Raw genomic sequence first — 18,467 nt, forward strand, 5'->3', positions numbered from 1 at the left:
TTTTAAGGGGAAGATAGTTTAACATTACATCAGCTTGTCCTTCACGAAACCAGGGTGTTTTCTGCATACTTCTTTGTTTTTGAGAGTCTAGTACATTATCTTCTGGCCACGGGGCCTATTGACATTTTATGACCTAGGTGAACGCAAAACTGTTTTCCATAATCTATTCTTTAATGTTTCATTTTGCCTTTAACAGAAAACAGAGAAGTTGCAGTGTCATGGCACAGCAGGGTGCAATATAGTAGCAATTCAATCCTGTTAACACAAAGGTCAGTCCTTTTGCAGAAGTTGTCAGTTAAATTTATCTAAAAGGTTTACCAGACAAAGACTCTGTGGCTCCGGTGAGGCAGCCCCTGATTAGCATTCCTGGTTAAAGTTAACAGTTTTCTTATTGTTTCCACACTAAGGCTAAACTCTTATTTTTTTAAATCTTTAACTATATTAACAATAGTTTCCACTGCACAACCTCAGCACATTAAGAGCAAAAACACAGCAAGCAAGCATTGACCCAATAACCACTTTTAGAATAATATATTTTGTGTTCTCTAATGGGGCTTCCTCACCCCTGAAGGGCTCTGTGCCTATTAAGGCCTTTTGTGTGATCAGGTTTTTTATGCTGTTTAGGATTAAGGTGTTGTGAGCAGTCATGTGCATTAGTACATATTTGCCAAGCAGACTAGAATGCCAGCAAAGGGGTCTAAATTGAAACACTCCTTTCATCCTGGATGGTCTTATAGGATACCACCGTCCGGCGGATATATAGATTAAAGTCCTAAGTTGATTCTGTGTGGAGAGAGATCTGGGAAGGCTGTCTAGCTGTGTCACAAAAATTAGGAAGTAGTCTAATATAGCAAGCATCAGAAAGACAGATATCATCTTTAAGGTGAGCGCTGGGGCAGCTTTTCAAAATCCCTGGAGTCCTGATCTGCCTTGCCTGTCAGGTCTTCTCCTCATGACCTTGTCATGGGTGGGATCCCGTGTGCTGGCTCCTGGCACGCACTCATCTCAAATGCTAGTAAAATAATGCTCATAATTCTCCAAGCCAGGCTTCAACAGCACACGAACTGTGAACTCCAGATGTTCAAGCTGGATTTAGAAAAGGCAGAGGAAGTAGAGATCAAATTGCCAACATCCATTGGATCATTGAAAAAGGAAGAGAGATCCAGAAAAACATCTACTTCTGTTTCATTGACTATGCCAAAGCCTTTGACTGTGTGGATCACAACAAACTGTGGAAAATTCTTAAAGAGATGAGAATACCAGACCATCTTACCTCCCTCTTGAGAAATCTGTGTGCAGGTCAGGAAGCAACAGTTGACATGGAACAACAGCGTGGTTCCAAATAGGGAAAGGAATCAGTCAAGGCTGTATATTGTCATCCTGCCTATTTAATGTATATGCAGAGTACATCATGAGAAACTCTGGGCTGGATGAAGCACAACCTGGAAACAAGATTGCCGGGAGAAATATTAATAACCTCAGATATACAGATGACACCACCCCTATGGCAGAAAGCAAAGAAGAACTAAAGAGCCTCTTGATGAAAGTGAAAGAGGAGAGTGAAAATATTGGCTTAAAAATCAATATTCAGAAAACTAAGACCATGGCATCTGGTCCCATCACTTCATAGCAAATAGATGGGGAAACAATGGAAACAGTGACAGACTTCATTTTTTTGTGCTCCAAAACCACTGCCAATGGTGATTGAAGCCATGAAATTAAAAGATGCTTGTTGCTTGGAAGAAAAGTTATGACTAACCTAGACAGCATATTAAAAAGCAGAGACATTACTTTGCCAACAAAGGCCCATCTACTCAAGGCTATGCTTTTTCCAGTGGTCATGTATGGATGTCAGATTTGGACCATAAAAAAGCTGGGTGTTGAAGAATTGATGTTTTTGAACTGTGGTGTTGGAGAAGACTCTTGAGAGTCTCTTGGACTGTAAGGAGATCCAACCAGTCAATCCTAAAGGAGATCAGTCCTGGATGCTCATTGGAAGGACTGATGTTGAAGTTGAAACTCCAATACTTTGGCCAGTTGAATGGAAGAACTGACTCGTTGGAAAAAGACCCTGATGCTGGGAAAGATTGAAGGCAGGAGGAGAAGGGGATGACAGAGGATGACATGGTCGGATGGCATCACTGACTCAGTGGACTTGAGTTTCGAGTAAACTCTGGGAGTTGGTGATGGACAGGGAGGACAGGTGTGCTGCAGTCCATGGGGTTGCAAAGAGTCAGACTCAGCTGATTGACTGAACTGAACTGAACTAAATGTAAAATCAAATAGCACAGCTTATCATCTGTTCAAGGAGTGAGAAAGAAGGAGGTAAGCAGATGGACTGCCTACCCTGAAAGGACTCACTAGACAATGATTTAGTGCTCAAGTAGACTCAGGCTGAAACTACACTAGCCCAAGTCCAAGTGTTAGGAGAACACCAGGAAAACAGAAAAAGCATTCTTATTTAATAGCGTGAGTTCTGAAGACAGTTTGCATCAGTTCAAATACCACTGCCAGCTTTTACAAACTGTGGTAGTAAAAGAGCTATATAAATTATCTTTTTTGGACTTCTGTGGTGGTCCAGTGGTTAAGAATCCACCTGCCAATGCAGGAGACACAGGTTCAATCCCTGGTCCAGGAAGATCCCACATGCCACGGAGCAACTAAACCCTTAAGCCACAACTACTGAAGCCCTTGTGCTCTACAGCCCGTGCTTCGCAAGAAGAGAAGCCACAGTAATGAGAAGCCCGTGTACCACAACTACAGAGCGCCCCCCCCCCAACTCACTGCAACTAGAGAGAAAGTCCACAAGCAACAATGAAGACTTAGTGCAGCCAAAAATAAATAAAACAAGTAAATAAATTTTTGTAAAAACAGTAGTTATTTTTTTCTCTCCAAAATGAGCTATATAGTCTGTACCCTATAGGGTCTTTGTGAGAATTAAACGACATAAAATGCGGAAAGCGCTTCCCATGGACCCTAGTGTTCAGCGCTCAACAAATACCAGGACATACTTGGGTGACATGAGACCCTTCTGAGCCCTCCACCCAATGGCCCTTGAATAATGAAGTCTTTTAGTTCAGCTGGTGGGAGCAGGTTCTATGCCTGTGAAGACAGTGAGGTCTGGGGAGTGAGCACTTCCTGAAAGAATTGTGTTCAGCTGACCACACTGGTCACGTGTGGAGGGGTAGCATCAAGGCATGAGGTCAAGTTGAATGTAGGCAGATGATTTTGCTTTTGAAAACAAACTGCTGGAGTTCCCTCTTGCTATTGGAAATGACACCCATTGCAATTCTAGTGAAGTCAACCCAGGGGATTTAATGTGATGGATGCTGGACGGGGAACAAGATCTGATCCTGCCCAAGGAGAAGTATCTTCATGCTTCACAATCCAGCTGGGGACATTGTACCAACAGGCAGGATTCAGGATTAGTATGGAGAACTCCATCACAGGTGCACAAGAAAGAACGTCTAGACATACACAGAAGGAAGCCGAAATCCCCAGATATGGATGAGATGGAAAGTATGGCCTCCAATGGACTGCTCATTGAAGAGGCAACAAGATAGGGTGTGAGTAAAAAACAAGCTGCACAGAAGGTTTGCTTCTTTTTCTTAAATTCACATTAACATAACACACAAGTTAACTTCTGAAACAAGACAGCATTCTTATTATAGTAGTGACTGTACAGCCCGCCAGGCTCCTCTGTCCATGGAATTCTCCAGGCAAGAATACTGGAGTGGATTGTCTTTCCTTTCTCCAGGGCATCTTCCTGACCCAGGGATCCAACCCTTGTCTCTTGCGTCTCCTGCATTGGCAGGCAGATTCTTTACCATTATCGCCACCTAAGAAGCCCACATTAGTGATTATTAGTCTTATAATGGTCTTCCCCATTAGATGGTAAAGAATCTGCCTGCAACACAGGAGACCTGGGTTTGATGCTGGGAAAAATTGAAGGCAGGGAAAGATTGAAGGCAGGAGGAGAAGGGGGCGGCAGAGGATGAGATAGTTGGATGGCATCATCAACTCGATGGACGTGAGTCTGAGCAAACTAGAGGAGACGATGAAGGACAGTGAAGCCTGGACAGCTAAGCATTAACAGTTATATTTTGCCAAAGACAGTCAGTTAAGTAGGAATCAATTTGAAAAAGAATTACCCCAAGACTTCACTGGTGGTCCAGTAGCTAAGACTCTGAGCTCCCAGTGCAGAGGGGCCTGGGTTTGATCCCTGGTCAGGGAACTAGATCCCACATGCCACAACTAAGAGCTGATGTAGTCAAATAAATAAATAAATATAAATATTTTAAAAATAAAAATATATTAAAAATTTCCCCAATAATAAAATGAGATACAAAATGAAGAAACATAATTGGCTAATGACTATTTAAGAGATTATACATTTCATTTAGCTATTACTAAACAAATACAAACTTAAACCACACCACAATTGCATTTTCACATAACAAATGCTCCAAGATTAAAATAGTTGCCTGATATTTGGGAAATAAATGTTCACTCTTGTAACATGCTTACTGAGAAGTAAACTACTGCAGACTTTCTAGAGAACAATTTGTAATTCAATACCAAATCTCTTTAAAATGTGCATTCTGAAAAATATATATATTTAAATAAAAGCTAAAAAAATAAGTATTCTGTTGAATTAGCTACCCCACCTTTAGGAATTTATCTTTAGGAAATAATCATGAACATGTGTAACATTTAACTTTAGCCATAAGAATGTACTGAGTAGAATGTTTATAACAGCAAAAAAAAAAAAAAAAATTAAATGGTAGAAGTAATGTATGGGTGAAATAACTTATGCTCTATCCACACCGTATATTATTTAACTCCTGTTTGCCAAATTCCAGAAAAGCATCCTTTACCTCACTGTCCTTGCACAAATCTGTTTTCTATTAGTCTTAATATCTTAGTTTTACTTCCATCTTCCAGGCAATCATCTAGTCACAATTTAATAAAATTTAAAGCTTTTATCTCCTAAGAAAGGTAAAAACCAACTGGTTCAGCCCTATTCCCAGGCCCATTACATGTTAACACATTCTTGAGATTCTTTTTCTTGTCTTCTATCACCAGCTTCAATGATGTGCTTTTTTTCTAAAACTGCATATCACAGAGAATAGTGATTTATCCCTTCATGAGATCTACGCTCCTCACAGCTGAAAGTAAACAGTGTTCTTCCTGAAACAGATGTTGGGACTTTGGCAGCCCCACTGGAGAGGTGTGAAGATTAGTTTCCTGCATTAACTGTGCACACTTCAGAGTTGAAACATGTACTTCTCTCTCTCATGGAATGTTTTCTGGTCTTGGGACTGCAACTCCTGTTTGGTTTTGCTTCAATTTGCCTTGTATACCTTTGCCTATCTTTTTTGCTAATTTTATAATGTACTTACTTTATTGTTTATTTTTGGTTGCATTGGATCTTCATTGCGGTGCAGAGGCTTTCTCCAATTTCGGCAACTGGGACTACTCTCTAGTTGCGGTTTACAGATTTCTAGTTGCAGTGGTTTCTCTTTTTGGGACGCACAGGCTCAGTAGTTGTGTAACTTTTCCTGCAATTCTGATACCATCGTGATATTTTAGAGTCTTTAAAGAGTTACAGAGCTGAGTTCACATCTCCCAGAGGTAGAGTGGTGATAGTGGTACAGTCACACAGCTGAGTGAGCTTGGGCGTCACACATGGTGTCAGTCGCTCAGTCATGTCTGACTCTTTGCAACACCAGGGACTATAGCCCACCAGTCTCCTCTGTCATGGGATTTCCCAGGCAAGAATACTGGAGTGGGTTGCCACTTCCTCTTCCAGGAGATCTCCCTGACTCAGGGATTGAACCCATATCTCCTGCATTGCAGACAGATTCTTTACTGCTGAGCCATTAGAGAAGTCTTGATTATGCTAGGTCCTACAGCAAAGAAGATGACAACATCATATTACATGAAACTCCATCTTATTAGACAGAAAGGAGGGGTTCCCCCCACAACATTGACCCAGAAGAAATAAGCAGCTCTGATGTGAACAGCTTACAGACAGGGCCACAAACCTGGGGACCAGAGGAGTGGAGGGCTTCTTTCCTACAACTGCAGGGAACTAAATTCTACCATCAACCACATGAGCTTTGAAGAGGACCCCAAATGCCAATGAGAACACAGCACCAACTAACACTTGATTCCAGTCTTGTGATGCCCTGAACAAGAAATTCAGTTGAATTCAGAATGCCCAGACTTCTGACCTATGGAAATTATGAGATTACAAAAAAAAGGTGTTATTTTAATCCAGTAGATTTGTAGTAGTTTATTACATAGAACAGAAAACTAATGCAACTCTGATACACAGTTTAGCAGCTTAGATGCTGCCACCCCACACAAGAACCACCCAGCCATCCTCCTGACCTTTGAGTTTCTCAAACCCTTTCAATTCCCATCACTTTTAAAATTGTTATCCCACCTTGGCTACCACTATTGTAAGAGCGCCGAGGACCTGGTCAGAGCCCAGATCTAACCCACTTCTGTATCCTTCCCTCCATCCTTCCTGCTGCTCTCTTAGTTGGACCACTGTTAGCTCTTCAGCTTCGCTTGCTCTCCGGATCCATTTCCCGAAACACCAGGTGTTCTTTCTAAATGCATACAATTTAAATGTCGACCCTCAGGACAAAACCTAAGCTCCTGGTAGGCATTTACATTGTGGTCGAAGATTTTGTTCCTTTTAAAAATTCTACCCAGGGATTTCCCTGATGGTCCAGTGGTTAAAATTCTGTGCTTCCGCCTCAGGGTTCCATCCCCGGTTAGGGAACTAAGATCCTGCTTGCAGCAAGGTGTGGCATAAAATAAAATAAAAAGAAATAAAATAAAGTAAATGAAATGAAATAGAATAGAATAAATGAATAGAATAGAATAGAATAAATGAAATAAAATAAAGAAATAAAAATAAATGAAATAGAGAAATAAAATAGAATAAAATAAGTGAAATAAAATAAGAAAATAGAATAAAAAATGAAATGAAATAAATAAAAAATAAAATACGTGAAATAAAATAAATGAAATAAACAAATTAAATTAAATCCTACCCACTCTTACCTCATGTGTGATGACCAACCACTCTCTCCTGCATCGCGATGCATTTTCCTGGTTAACTCCTACACCTCCCTGAGGGGTCAGTTCAGGTTTCTCCTGTTCTAGAATACCTGCTGGTGTCCCCAGGTACCCCAGAATCTCCCCAGCACACCCTACCTCCATAGTGTCGAATCCCCTAGACTTCCCTGTCTGTGCACCTGCCCCACTAGACTGTGATATCACTGGGGGCAGGGGCTGTGCCGTGTTCACCAGTGTATCCTCAATTCCCCGCACATAGTAGGCCCTCTCGTGAGTAAAAGAATGAACAGTTGTCTTTGCACAGTTCACTGTACAAGTTGGAATTCTGTCCTGAATGGCTGAACGAAGCTTCTTCTGTTGGATCAAAGCTGACACACCTTATTTATGCTTCTCATGGAAGGCATTGACCACCTAGCTGCTCCTCTTAAGTTTGCAATTACTGAGGGTGATTGCAGAGCTGAATTTAGCCACAAGATGGAGACTCTATCCTGGTCCTGGAATGCATCCCAGCGCCTGGAATTTCTGTACTTACTATTTCAGAATGAAATACCTTAATTAATTTCTAGTCCAGTCTCTGGTCCCATCTATAAAATGGAGAGGTCACGGAGAAGTCACGAGTCAGTTTTCAGCAGACAGGAAGGAGAGATTTTCTCGCTGATATCACCTGGCTCAAACTCTTAACCCACTTAATCACAGTTGGTCTTTCTTCCAGGACCAGCCCCCTTCCTAAGTCATCTCTTTAGCATGCGTGCATGTGTGCGTGCTCAGTTGTTCAGTTGTGTCTGACTCTTTGTGACCCCGTGGACTGTAGCCCGCCAGGCTCCTCTGTCCGTGGAATTTCCCAGGCAAGAATACTGGAGTGGGTTGCCATTCCCTCCTCCTGGGAATCTTCCCAACGCAGGGATCGAACCCGTGTCTTCTGCTTTGGCAGGCGGACTCGGAGATGAGGGGGGTTATAATGGAAGGTTGGCTGTGGCCTGAAGAGGCAACAGATTATTCATTTACCAGGAAGTCAGAATTCTAATGCAAATTTATAGGTTTTTCCCCAAAGGAGCTTTGTTTGTGTTGACCTCTTATGTTCATTTGAAATGGCTTTCCCGTGATCCCTGGTCTCCAGGAGCCAATGATATCTTTGGAACAAGGCAGTTTTGAGACTGATAGCCAACTTCTTTCTGTTCTGAGTAGCAGACCCTGAGGACTGCCTTGGGAAGACACTTGGCTAGACTTCCTCCTATTTATCTGCATCAGGGCTGGCGGACACTGTAATTGCATTTGCTTCATTTCCTATACGATTTATAGGAAGATCATCAAGCAACGGGAAAGAACAGAGGTCAGAATATGTGAGAATGACACTGAAAGGTTAGGCTGGCTGTTGAAATTAGAAAGAACCAGAAGGGTCCGCTTCAAGGACTTACCCAAAGGTATGAAACAGGCCTGCAGTTCTCTCAGTGATTGTCCTTCCTTGAGCCAATATTCTTCAAGAGGTTTTTATTACAAAACAGATCATCCATCATATCAATAAAGACTATGTTGTGATTACATAGTAGATATTATACCTTAAGTCTCAGCTCTGTGAGAGTCATCATTAAAGAGGCTGTGTTCAACACAATCAAAACTAGTATCTGGAGGAATTCGCTTGTGGTCCAGTGGCTAATATTCTGAGCTCCCAATGCAGGGGGCCTGGGTTCAATCCCTAGTCAGGAAAGTAGATCCCACATATCACAGCAAAGATCAAAGAGCCTGCATGCCGCAACCAAGACCCAGCTCTGTTGTTGCTGCTCAGCTGCTCAGTTGTGTCCAACTCTGCGACCCCACGGACTATAGACCACCAGGCTCTTCTGTCCATGGCATTTCCCTGGCAAGAATACAGGAGCAGGTTTGCCATTTCCTTCTCCAGGGGATCTTCCTCACCCAGGGATTGAACCCATGTCTCTTGCACTGGCAGGAGGATTCTTTATCTCTGAGCCACTTGGGAAGCCCACATGACCTGGACTAATCACAAAAGTTCTGGGAAATATAGTCTTTCTGTGTGTCCCTGAAGGACAGAAAAACAGATATGGGTGAGTCCTGGTTGACCCTTACTTATTGCCTCATAACTGTCCTTATTATCAGAGTTATATGAGAGATGCTATTATAGTTAATAGGTGTGTGTGTAAATAGTACACAGGAGGTACTTAGAGAAAGTTAACTTTATCATTATTTATTATTCCATGTCAGTGAACATGTGGTTTGCACATAAGAAATATAAAAATCAAAGGAAGAAATGACATTTGAAAAGGCTGCTTAAGAACTTCCCTGGTGGTCCAGTGGTTAAGAAACTGTGCTTCCGCTTCAGAGGAAAATTGCTTTACAATATTGGTTTCATTTCTGCCATCCATCAATGTGAATCAGCCACAGGTATACACGTCTCCTCTCTCTTCAACCTTCCTCCCACCTCTCACCCCATCCCACCCCTCTAGGTTGTCACAGAGCACTGGGTTTGAGCTCCCTGCATCATGCAGCAAATTCCCACAGGCTCATTCTATGAAGCATCAAGTTGCTTTAAAGAGAGGCTGGTGTCTTGTTTTCCATTTCATCCCTAAGGAAGTGTGGACCAAGCACAAAGCAGGCACAGAGCAGACATTCAGCAAGTGCCTGATGAGCAAACACAGGAACCAAGGGGCTGGTTTACAGCTGACATCCTGGCTGGTCTGCTCGTCCTCCCTGCCCCAGCCAGGTCAGCTCGTCCCAGGACAGGCCAAATTTGAGAATTCTACCTTGGCCTTGACATTAGGTTGGAGTGGAGGGGACAGAGCAGAAAAGCAGTGGACAGTTGCAGAGGAACAAAAAAAAAAATTTTTTTTAAATGACGATGCCAAAGAATTTCTGCCCAAAGGGAAAAAGAATAGAAAAGGATCAACGGAGTTTTCAGAATAAACAAATCTGGATTTAATAAGAAAAAACCTTTTTTCCCCCCTCCTCCTGCTTGTCTGTGGACTGCCTTCTCTATTTGATGACCATTTGGAGATCATTTCAAGTCCAATCCATAATTGTTTTCTTGCTAAGCTTCCTTTATGCAGAAAAATGATAATATGGTTAGGATGCTTTCAAAAGTCCCCAGGGAAATTAATTTGTTTACAGGATCGTGTATCATATGGTTAAACCAACAAGGAGGAACAGAAGGCTCTCTTTCTCAGCTGTGCTAAAACCACTGTCCTGTGAGGTCACAGGTAGGTGATGCTCTCAGGGCCCCAGTGGGCTCAATAGGTGTTCTCTGTTTTTTGTTTGTTTTTATTTTTGTCTTCTTCACACTTCTAAAAATTAAATGTTATTGGAAAACACTTGTTTAAAATGTTGTGGTAGCTTCTGCTGTACAGCAAATGAATCACATAAACCGATACATGTGTGAAAGGGAAAGTGTTAGCGGCTCATTCGTGTCTGACTCTGCGACCCCATGGACATCAGGCTCCCTCATCCATGGGATTCTCCTGGCAAGAATACTGGAGTGGGTAGTCATCCCCTTCTCCAGGGGATCTTCCCAACAGAGGGATTGAACCTGGGTCTCCTGCATCGCAGGCTGACTCTTTACCATCTGAGCTCTTTACCAGGGGAGTCCATGAGGTACCTAGCATGGTGGTCAAATGCACTGAGACAGAAAGCAGAATTATGGCTGCCAGGGGCTGAGGAGAAGGGCGGGTGGGGGGACTGACTGCTTAAAGGGTACAGAGTTTTCATTTTGCACCCTGAAGAGAATTCTGGAAATGGATGGGAATGATGGTTGCACAGCAGTGTGAATGTTCTTAATACCACTGAACTGCACGCTTGAACTGGTTACAGTGACAAATACTATGAATACTCATAATTACATTATCGAGACAGAGGTGATCCAAGCAAGAGTGGCCATTCCGAATAGGAAATCTCCAGCGTGGGTATTTTGCACAGATTAGAACTCTCTCCACAAGAAGGCGAGGGTGGGATGTTTCGAGAGAACAGCATGTATATTATCTATAGTGAAACAGATCACCAGCCCAGGTGGGATGCATGAGACAAGTGCTCGGGCCTGGTGCACCGGTAAGACCCAGAGGAATCGGGTGGAGAGGGAGGTGGGAGAGGGGATCGGGATGGGGCATACATGTAACTCTATGGCTGATTCATGTCAATGTATGACAAAACCCACTGCAAAGATGTAAAGTAATTAGCCTCCAACTAATAAAAATAAATGAAAAAAAAAAAAAGAGAGAACTCTCTCCACAGTGATGAGATCTTCCTGCTGTGGAAAATTTCCTAACAGAGAAGGAAAGGAGACAGACAAAGCCACATAGGTATCTGAGGAAGAGGCCATGTGAACAAAGAACGGAAGGAGAGAACTACCCACGAGTGCAAGAAGGGCGGACTTAACAGAACAAATCCCCAGTTCTTCTTTCCAGGATACTGTCAAACTAAAAAAATGCACAATGTGAGAGTTGCACGTTACATTTTATTTGGGGGTAAAATGAGGACTGAAGCCTGGGAGACAGCACCTCGATATCTCTGAGAAACTGCTCCAAAGAGGCAGGGGGGAAAAGACAGTAGAGATGTGATTTCGGTGAAGTGGGAATACGTGCAAGCAAGCATGTTTTTTTTTAGTGGAAAGTTTCTGCCGGTCTCGTGAAGCTTCTGCTAATCATGAGAAAAAATCGTCACCATGAAAGATTTTAGTGCCTTTCTAGCTATGAGGAGGTACAAGAATTGGGTTCATAAAATCAGTTCCTGAGAATATCTAATTATCTGAAGACCTGTTCAACCAGTTGCTCCAGAGCACAGAGTGCCTGATTTCTGCTCTGCACCCTGAACTCCTTTCAGGGGGTGTTGAGGTCAGCAGCTGCAGCAAAACCTGATTTAATCCTTGTGGAAGTAGACAGCAAGTGCCCATGGCAAGTGCCAATTTGTGGCTGACAATGCTCCTAGTTTCCCACCCCTTCCATTGCCTCTTACAAATAGCTGTGAAAAGAAGAGATATGAAAAGCAAAGGAGAAAAGGAAAGATATGCCCACTTGAATGCAGAATTCCAAAGAAAAGCAAGGAGAGATAAGAAAGCCTTCCTTACTGATCAGTGCAAAGAAATAGAGGAAAACAATAGAATGGGAAGGACTTAGAGATCTCTTCAAGAAAATTAGAGATACCAAGGGAACATTTCATGCAAAGATGGGCTCAAAAAGGACAGAAATGTTATGGACCTAACAGAAGCAGAAGAGATTAAGAAGAGATAGCAAGAAGACACAGAAGAGCTAAACAGAAAAGATCTTCATGACCCAGAAAATCATGATGGTACACTCACTCACCTAGAGCCAGATATCTTTGAATGCAAAGTCAAGTGGGCCTTAGGTAGCATCACTATGAACAAAGCGAGTGGAGGTGATGGAATTCCAGTTGAGCTATTTCAAAGCCTAAAAGATGATGCTGTGAAAGTGTTGCACTCAATATGCCAGCAAATTTGGAAAACTCAGCAGTGGCCACAGGACTGGAAAAGGTCAGTTTTCATTCCAATCCCAAAGAAAGGCAATCCCAAAGAATGTTTAAATTACTGCACAATTGCACTCATCTCACACACTAGCAAAGTAATGCTCAAAATTCTCCAAGCCAGGTTTCAACAGTATGTGAACCATGAACTTCCAGATGTCCAAGCTGGTTTTAGAAAGGCAGAGGAACCAGATATCAAATTGCCAACATCTGTTGGATTATGGAAAAAGTGAGAAAGCTCCAGAAAAACATCTATTTCTGCTTTACTGACTATGCTAAAACCTTTGACTATGTGGACACAACAAACTGTAAAATTCTGAAAGAGATAGGAATACCAGACCGCCTGACCTGCCTCTTGAGAAATCTGTATGCAGGTCAGGAAGTAACAGTTAGAACTGGACATGGAACAACAGACTAGCTCCAAATAGGGAAAGGAGTACGTCAAGGATGTATATTGTCACCCTGCTTATTTAACTTATATACAGAGTACATCATGAGAAATGCTGGGCTGGATGAAGTATAAGCTGGAATCAAGATTGCCAGGAGAAATATCAATAACCTCAGATATGAAGATGACACCACCCTTATGGCAGAAAGTAAACAAGAACAAAAGAGCCTCTTGATGAAAGTGAAAGAGGAGAGTGAAAAAGTTGGCTTCAAACTCAGTATTCAGAAAACTAAGACCATGGCATCTGGCCCCATCACTTCATGGCAAATAGATGGGAAAACAATGAGAGGTTTTTTTTTTTTTTTGGACTCCAAAATGACTGAAGATGGTGCCTGAAGCCATGAAATTAAAAGACGCTTACTCCTTGGAAGAAAAGTTACGACCAACCTAGACAGCATATTAAAAAGCAGAGATGTTACTTTGTCAACAAAGGTCTGTCTAGTCAAGGCAATGGTTTTTCCGGTAGTCATGTATGGATGTGAGAGTTGGACTATAAAGAAAGCTGAGTGCTAAAGAATTGATGCTTTTGAAGTGTGGTGTTGGAGAAGACTCTTGAGAGTCCCTTGGACTGCAAGGAGATACAACTAGTCCATCCTAAAAGAATTCAGTCCTGAATATCCACTGGAAGGACTGATGTTGAAACTGAAACTCCAACACTCTGGCCACCTGATGCGAAGAACTGAATCATTTGAAAAGACCCTGATGCTGGGAAAGAATGAAGGTGGGAGGAGAAGGGGATGACAGAGGATAAGCTGGTTAGATGGCATCACCGACTAAATGACCATGAGTTTGAGTAAACTATGGGAGTTGGTGATGGACAGGGAGGTCTGGTGTGCTGCAGTCCATGGGGTTACAAAGAGTTGGACACAACAGAATGACTGAACTGAACCAAACTGAACCACTGCCTCACCCCACAGAGTCATCACCCAGCAGTCTCCTCCAGTGACAAGCTGAAATGCTGCATCTAACAGCATCCTTGAAGCAGTGAGGAAAATTAAAGAACATTATTGGGGAACAAATACCAAACAACAAGAACACTGGATATTCAAGGAGCAAGGACAAAGAAAGAATTAACTAAAAATCCCATAACATTAAAAAAGGAAATGAACATGAAACACGCAAGAGGTAGAGAAAAAGCATATTTTAGGAGATTTACTACAGAAAACAAAATGTAATTCTTAGCCCATACTGACTTCTCTCAATGAAATAAAATCAAAGCATTCTTTCAGAAACAATAGAAGCAAAATTGAAGTAATAAGAAAAGAGTTATAAAGAAAGGCCAGAAGGGTTAAAAAGAATGTGAGTGGAAATTGACATGGCAAAAATAAAAACCAGATTTGCAGAATGTCAAGAAATAGGATGAGGGTAATCCAAGCTCTTTGGTAGCCTTGAGTGAAAGGTTAAGGTCAAGGGTTGTCAAAATAAGCGAAAGCTTTAAACATGGTAGAAGCGAGTATCAGTCACATAACCCATATTTCAACGAGCTTTTTAAGGATACATCATAAACTACTAACCCATAGTGGGTCATCAATAATCTAGTTACAATTCTCACTTGGCTTTTATTTCTTTAATTTAATTTTATCACTTTTTAAAAATATTTATTTATTTAGGCTGTGCTGGGTCTCTGTTTCAGGCTTCTCTAGTTGTGATGCACGAGCTTCTCTAGCTGTGACCTCCCGACTTATTTGCCCCACGGCACTTGAGATCTTAGTTCACCGACCAAGGATTGGACCTGCATCCCTGCATTGGGAAGCAGATTCTTTACCACTGGGATCACCAGGGAAGTCCCCTTAGAGCAGTTTATGCGTTTAGATATAATCATCTACGAAAAAGAATTTCTTTTTTTTTTGAGAAAGCACAACTGCAGAGCAGGACAGGAGATTTCTATTTTCGTATCCCAGTTGCAACCCCTCTAACAGTCACTGCCTTCTTCCACAGGATTTTGTTGGGGTGGTGATAATCTGTCTTCACTTACTGCAGGGGCAAGTCTAGCAGAGAACAACCCCACCCTCCTGCCCTGTGGTCAACCTCTCATAACTAAATGAGTAACAAAGTTTTGCAATCTCCCTCAGGGAAATCTCAGGGTCTGCTCAGTTTCAACTTCTATCTGTAGGAGATGACTTCAGGAGGAATTCAACAACAGTAATTTGCTCTCATGTCTCAACAAATTCCCTTGTTATTTAGATCGTCTCCCCTAAATAGCATTTTTTGGACCCAAATTGTAATTCTAAACTTCAAACAAAAGCTTTTAGTGTCACTCAGACAATATAACAGGCACGTAAATACATCTCAGAAATGGAAACGTCTCTCTTGTAAAATCCAGAGCTAAACACTTGATAACTTAGAAAGGGGAGCTTGGCTTCGCTGATGGGACTCAGATAGTGCCTTAGGGGTATTAGTATTCACTTAGCAGCGAGTGGGGAATGTCTTTTGTAGATGATGAAGGGAATCAATGTTATTTTGCCTGTAAACTAAGCCGCCTCATGATTTCTGTTAAAACCTCCTGGGATTTATAACAAATTTTTATTTCTTTTCCAACTGAAAGGGATTTGTATGTTATACAAATAGACCTCCACATGATTTTTCTCTCCTTTCAATCTTGTTTATCTTCCTCCTTCTCACACCACCCAGAATTTGTAAGCAGTCAATTTAGAAAATAATGGTTTTAGTGTGTCTTGACATTGGATCCTTTCTCATTTTTTTAAGTATTTCCACTATTAGTATTGGAAGGCTTTTTAGTCATTTATCTACATACACATGCTGGCTTAATTTAAAACCATCCAGCACATCTAAAGCCGCTAATCAGATTGTCAGAGGAAGTCAGATGCAAGCCCAGTCATTTATCCCCAGCACTCAGAAATTATCATCTCCTGCCTGCACTTCCTCTTTCTAACCAGCCCCGGGGAGCCCAGAGGAGCTGGGGGCCCAGAGAGGAGCTAGGCGGGAGCAGGGTGTGTGTGAATCTGAGTCCCTTGTGCTGGGGCTAAGGAGCGGCAACGATCCCCTCACCTGGTGCTCATCACCACAATGACTGCCCGGTGGACTCAAAAAGAACTTTAAAAATCAGGAGAAGGAAACCATAAAAAGACCACACACACATCGGAGCACATTAAAGCTCATTCTACCAATATTCAAAAAACACAGCATAATTTGTTTTAATAAATCCCTGTAGAATCCTTTAAAATTTGCTATCAGTACCTTTTCCTATCTCTCTAAATGACAGAGGAACCTGGCGGGCTACAATCCATGGGGTCGCAGAGTTGGACACGACTCAGTGACTAACTTTCAATTTCACCCCTCTAAAAACACAAATATATGTATATATATAAATACACATGTGTATATGTGTGTGTGTGTGTATATATATATATATATATATATATATATATATATATATATAGTCGCTCAGTTGTGTTCAACTCTTTGCGACTCTTTGGACTGTAGCCGGCGAGGTTCCTCTGTCCATGGGATTTCCCAGGCAAGAATAGTGGAATGGATTGCCATTTCCTAAAAAAAATAACACGCACACAAACCAACCAATAGAAGCAATTCTATTATATATGCCACTTTGTACATTTGATAAACACAAATTTTATCTAATATTACTAGATGGATTATCAGGTCAAATGACCTCAGGCAGATTAACAGACAGGTGACCAGATGTCACAATGCCCCAAGTCCATCTTGAGTGAGGGCAGCTCTGGTGTCCAGGCCTCTATTTCATTCCCACACCCTGAACCCCAGGATCTAAACTCCTGTCTGCGGCAGCCCATGAACCCCAAGATCCCAGGCTAGGGTTCTGGCTTTGCTTGTCAGACCTGTGCATGACAGACAGGAAGAGGAATCTAATGACTTGCTAAAAAATAAATAGAAGAACAAAAGAATGCATGAATGCAGTCTCCCTCCTAAGCCCCAGGCCTGGAGTTGCCAACAGATTTCCTTTCTTCCCGGTTGTCTAGTGCTTGGCCGGTTCCAAGACTCACCTCTTTGTGGTGTCTCTAGTGTAGTGACAGTGCAGAGTCTTCAACAGAAAGAGCCTTTTCTAGTTCAGTTCAACCAACCTACTGCAAGCAAATAATTTCTTGGGTCAATTTTTTTTTTTTTAATGGAGGTTTATGTGGTGAAACTATTGGAAAGTCCTGGACTTAAGGATGAATTCAAAAGTTAAAGTGAAAGAAACAAATCTAATAAGGAGTTAGATTTATTCTTCCCTATTACATGAACAGGGACAAGTTTCTTATCTTCTCTAAGATACTTTCTTGATGTGCATTCGTGCTAAGTCACTTCAGTCATGTCCAACTCTGTGCGACAATATGAACTGTAGCCCAGCAGGCTGCTCTGTCTGTGGGATTCTCCAGGCAAGAATACTGGAGTGGGTTGCTATTTCCTTCTTCAGGGATCTTCCCAACCCAAGGATCGAACCTGCATCTCTTATGTCTCCTGCAGTGGTAGGCAGTTTCTCTACCACTAGCACCACCTGGGAAGCCCACTTTTTTGATAGTTAACTTTTTATTTTAATGTACCGCATGGCATGTGGGATCTGGTTTCCCGACCTGGGATCAAACCTGCATCCCCTGCATTGGAAGCATGGAGTCTTAACCACTGGACCACCAGGGAAGTCCCCTCTAGTTACTTTTAAATGGTGTAGGGTGGAAATGTATAGATAAAAATTAAAGCAAATGTGACAAAATGTTAGCAATTGGTGGGTCTAGATTAAGAGTATATAGTACTTGTATGCTTTGTATTGTTCTATCAACATTTCCGTAGGTTAGACTTTTTTCAAAACAGAAAAATAAAGCTGAGAATATTGGTAGTGGTAAAGAGGGGTAATTAGTGGTAAAATAGAGCTAGTGGTAAAGAACCCGCCTGTCAATGCAGGAGACATAAGAGATACTTCTCTTATGAGAAGTGTTCTCTGGGGGTTCAATCTCTGGGGGGAAGATCCCTTGGAGGAAAGCATGGCAACCCACTCCAGTATTCTTTCCTGGAGAATCCCATAGACAGAGAAGCCTGGCAGGCTACCATCCATGGGGTCACAAAGAATCACAGGCGACTGAAGCAACAGTGCACACAACAGGGGAGGAGGCATGGTTGATTGTTGCAAAGTCTTGGTATAGGAGTCCTTTGTTCCCACAGCTGTCCAGACAGATCAAGTATTAACAAGACAAACTGTTTTCTGTTCTGCAACTTTTCATCTCTATAGGAATGGAAAAGTGTTACACCCTTAAATATCAGGGCCTTAAGAATGGGCTCTCCTGTGTATTTCAAGCTATAGGTGACATTCTTAACTCAACACAATAGAATACAAAGGTTAAAATAAAAGAAACAGATTTAATATGGAATCAGATTTATTCTTCCCTATTACACGGACACGGACAAGATTCTTACTGTCTCTAAAGTATTTCTTGATAATTAAAAAACCAAACAAACAAGCTATGCCTTGCAT

This window comes from Odocoileus virginianus, chromosome 16, assembly GCF_023699985.2.
Source record: "Odocoileus virginianus isolate 20LAN1187 ecotype Illinois chromosome 16, Ovbor_1.2, whole genome shotgun sequence".
Classification (NCBI taxonomy): Eukaryota; Metazoa; Chordata; class Mammalia; order Artiodactyla; family Cervidae; genus Odocoileus; species Odocoileus virginianus.